This window comes from Ranitomeya imitator, chromosome 2, assembly GCF_032444005.1.
Source record: "Ranitomeya imitator isolate aRanImi1 chromosome 2, aRanImi1.pri, whole genome shotgun sequence".
Classification (NCBI taxonomy): domain Eukaryota; kingdom Metazoa; phylum Chordata; class Amphibia; order Anura; family Dendrobatidae; genus Ranitomeya; species Ranitomeya imitator.
The window spans coordinates 308,398,077-308,402,235 of record NC_091283.1 but is presented as its reverse complement, the minus strand read 5'-3'; the positions used below and the strand labels follow the sequence as shown (position 1 = coordinate 308,402,235).

The following is a 4,159-nucleotide window of genomic DNA, read 5'->3' as shown; positions in this document are numbered from 1 at the left end:
TCAAAGACATTTCAATACTATAAAAATTCTTACAGAATATAAAAAGTAAAAAACATTAAATAGTACAATGAACATACATCATTACACTTCTTACAAAATAATTAATATAGCGTTACAAGGCGAGTACAGCATTTTAGCCAGTACATTCTTTACATCGTGAGCCACATGGTTTGTAGCATCGGTAGAGACCTTTTTTTAGGTAGCAAAGTTCCACGTGTGGTACCTAATGACGGGGAATGTAAAGATTGAATTGTACGGGGAGCCGCCGCTATCTTCAGCGGTGTAGATACAGAGCGTGTCTCACTGTTGGTAATTTTTAATTCATCTAAAAGCTTCCTAGTAGCGGTGTTACCCACAACTGTAGACGGCATATTTAGCTCGGCCATAGCCTGCATAAATGAATCCCAACCCGGCGGTAAATTTCTACTGTTCAGAACATGGCTCTGCGTTGTACTACGTACCAAATCCAGTAAGTTAGACCCTGGTATTACGGATCCTTTGAAAATAAATTCAGTTTTATTATTCCATGCTGTGACATTTTTATTCTGCAGCAGCCTGTTTAGTAAAAATTCAGCATTCTTTTTATATCTTTGGTTTATATAGCTGACAATTTCAGCGATCTCCTGATTTTTATCAGAGTCGGTATTTGGCAATTGCTGCTGACCAGGATCAGGAGGGCTAACGAGATTTAAAGCCGTTACTTCTTTTGAGCTGTGTCGCGTATGTACCAAGTAGCGTTGCAGCACAGAGCTATACATTTTAATTTTCACATCATCGGGAATGTCACGACGCTGTAAAATGTCGCTAATTTCACCATCAAGGCGGCGAATAACACTGTCGCGTATGTTATCTGTAGTACCGGGTCTTAGTTTGTCTAGCTCCTGTTTGGGGACTAGATACATTTTCGCTGCATGCTCCATTATCTTCCGGCGATCAGGCTTGTTATTATTGGAATTGCAAAAGCTAAAAGAGGTCCGATAAACCCGCCGGCCTGTTTTAGTAGTCGCTTCTTTTTCTTTATGGGCTGAGATCTGTCGCTCAGTATTCTTATAGCTTTACGCCACTTCTTTAATATACCTTTTTGGCGCTCTTTCAGCGGAATCCTGCCTTTTAAGATATTTAAAGCAATCTCGCCTATGGCTGTAATTAAATCATTGCTTGCATCGCGCAAAATAGACTTTCTGACAGCGGGGGTTGCTTTCACTAGGGTTTTTAAGAGAGCCCAGTTACGCCGGAGCCTCTCAGACATCTTTACATCACAACGCCCACAGCGTAGAATGTCTGATACCGGGTAAAATTCACTTTTTAGAAGTGTTTTTCTTCTGAACATAGACAGCGGGCAACGCGGGTGGAAACAACCCAGTCCTTAAACGCAGATCCTCAGGAGTATTAGCTCTCAAATCTACAAGCAAATACCCGTAAGGCTCCCGCGTGGCATCCTCAAAAGCTTCTAGGAAAAAACGTGTTTTTCCGGGATACATCTGACGAGCTAGAGTTAAAATTTGTAATTTATCTCGGGGGTTATTAAAAAGCACCATGTACTTTGTGTTTAAATTTATCGTACGGCTTTTCTTACCCTGACAAAATATGTTTTGCACCAGGTAGAAAATGCTGAGATTTCTGTGGTGCACATACTTGGTAAAGGCTTTTTCTATCTCACAATTCTCACTAGCACTCTCCATGAGATCATCAACAATCGCCAAATTCACCTTCTCCGGTGGGAATAATTCGTCATCTACGAATGTATTCGGCAGACCCTCCACAAATCTGGCGTGGGGAAAAGAGAGAGAGATTTCATCATATAGTTTTTGCCAACACGAATAAAACCATACAATAACAGATGAATAAAACTTGGCACTCAATTTGAGAAGAAAAGCTTCTTAGTTTATTGATGCATCCAGACAAACAAAAGTGCTAAACGTTTTCGGTCCACACCGGACCTTCGTCAGAGCGTTTCTTTGACATTGACTATGAAACATATAAATGAATACAGTGTCACATGATGCGGAAATATACGTCATATAATGCAAAAAACGAAAAAGAGATCTAATGGTGAAAAAACGAAAATCTACGTGATGCTCCATCTGGTTCAGGGAGACATGTGCCAGAGAGATGAGTCTATCCAGAACAATAGGTGCTCCGTGCGAGGTGGAGATATAGTCCGTGCTGAGATGCTGGATAAGGGAAGTAACAATAGTGCTGGAGATGGAAGGACGCTGGTAATAGTGCGACCTCAGGCCGAGAGGGTCTAGCTCAGTGAGGAGAGTAAACAAAAGGATACATAGCAGAAATGCACTCTACAGATACTAGAAACGCAGACATGAGATACAGAATACGCCTCCAGTGAAGCTATATGGAATAGCATAGTGGATGGTCTAACGTGAGGACCTAGAAGAATAAGGGATACATGAGTCTGTGCACATAACTGTAACTGGGCATCCCAGAAAACAGGGGGAAAAAAGGAAAATGAATGAGGAAGAGAGAACAAAAAACGTAGGTAACATGGGTCCTGAAAGGGAAAAGTGGAAAAGGAGAATGATGTAAATGAAGCCTAACGGAAAATGAACGTCTGGAGCTACACACAGAAGAGAGGTAGAGTAATGGAGTAAGTGGGAGCAACATACTACCTGGATGAGGAAGCCAGAAAGCCTGGATGAGCGTTAGCAAGAACAGAAAATCCAAGAGCTGCAGTATGCTGCTACAGCGTTGCTCCTCTCTGCCCTGCTCCACTGAGCGCTTAGGATCCAGGTATGTCGGCGGTTACTGCGCCTCTCCCCTCCTTTATTTACTGTTCTCTGCCCCATTGTGTATTTCCTGACCTGGTCACATTCTCTCCTCACAGCGCCGCTACTCCCCTCAGGCTCTGTGCCTTTTCATGACGCGGCACTCTCCATTGTGATCCTCCAGGTACATACACTCATGCTGCTTATCTGGCTTTTCATTAGTATTCATTATGTGTGGTGTCCCTGTTAACCCTTTCCCCTCGGCTTTGGCTTTTTGCAGCATACTGCAGCTCTTGGATTTTCTGTTCTTGCTAACGCTCATCCAGGCTTTCTGGCTTCCTCATCCAGGTAGTATGTTGCTCCCACTTACTCCATTACTCTACCTCTCTTCTGTGTGTAGCTCCAGACGTTCATTTTCCGTTAGGCTTCATTTACATCATTCTCCTTTTCCACTTTTCCCTTTCAGGACCCATGTTACCTACGTTTTTTGTTCTCTCTTCCTCATTCATTTTCCTTTTTTTTCCCTGTTTTCTGGGATGCCCAGTTACAGTTATGTGCACAGACTCATGTATCCCTTATTCTTCTAGGTCCTCACGTTAGACCATCCACTATGCTATTCCATATAGCTTCACTGGAGGCGTATTCTGTATCTCATGTCTGCGTTTCTAGTATCTGTAGAGTGCATTTCTGCTATGTATCCTTTTGTTTACTCTCCTCACTGAGCTAGACCCTCTCGGCCTGAGGTCGCACTATTACCAGCGTCCTTCCATCTCCAGCACTATTGTTACTTCCCTTATCCAGCATCTCAGCACGGACTATATCTCCACCTCGCACGGAGCACCTATTGTTCTGGATAGACTCATCTCTCTGGCACATGTCTCCCTGAACCAGATGGAGCATCACGTAGATTTTCGTTTTTTCACCATTAGATCTCTTTTTCGTTTTTTGCATTATATGACGTATATTTCCGCATCATGTGACACTGTATTCATTTATATGTTTCATAGTCAATGTCAAAGAAACGCTCTGACGAAGGTCCGGTGTGGACCGAAAACGTTTAGCACTTTTGTTTGTCTGGATGCATCAATAAACTAAGAAGCTTTTCTTCTCAAATTGAGTGCCAAGTTTTATTCATCTGTTATCTATGGGGTGGACACCCTATTTGAGCACCGCCAATCCTCATATTTACTGAGTGCCGTGTTCTCTAATCGTAAAACCATACAATATTATCAGGTTTCTGAGAAAAATTAGCTTCAATATTATATAGCAGCTGTTTTACAAAATAGCTCTTTCCAGAATTAGACGGGCCTGCTAGAATGCACGAGAACGGGTGCTGCAGACGCGTATCCATCACAATACTCGACTAATATCCAAAAGGTAATGTTGTGAAATCGTCTAATAGTCGCCGCTTTGTATAAACGCACTTTTGTGTTTTG

At 42.4% G+C, this 4,159-nt stretch overlaps 2 long non-coding RNA genes across 2 annotated transcripts; one reads left to right on the top strand and one right to left on the bottom strand.

The window, feature by feature from the left end:
* Positions 1-1,862: 1,862 nt before the first annotated feature.
* Positions 1,863-2,698, bottom strand: LOC138663377 (uncharacterized). Its single transcript, XR_011318179.1, has 3 exons — positions 2,628-2,698; positions 2,282-2,388; positions 1,863-2,166 (listed from the first exon to the last, which is right to left on the bottom strand). It is a non-coding gene; the product is annotated as an uncharacterized lncRNA (long non-coding RNA).
* A 1-nt stretch (position 2,699) lies between these two features.
* Positions 2,700-3,836, top strand: LOC138663376 (uncharacterized). Its single transcript, XR_011318178.1, has 5 exons — positions 2,700-2,748; positions 2,843-2,907; positions 3,004-3,071; positions 3,311-3,417; positions 3,533-3,836. It is a non-coding gene; the product is annotated as an uncharacterized lncRNA (long non-coding RNA).
* Positions 3,837-4,159: the final 323 nt, after the last annotated feature.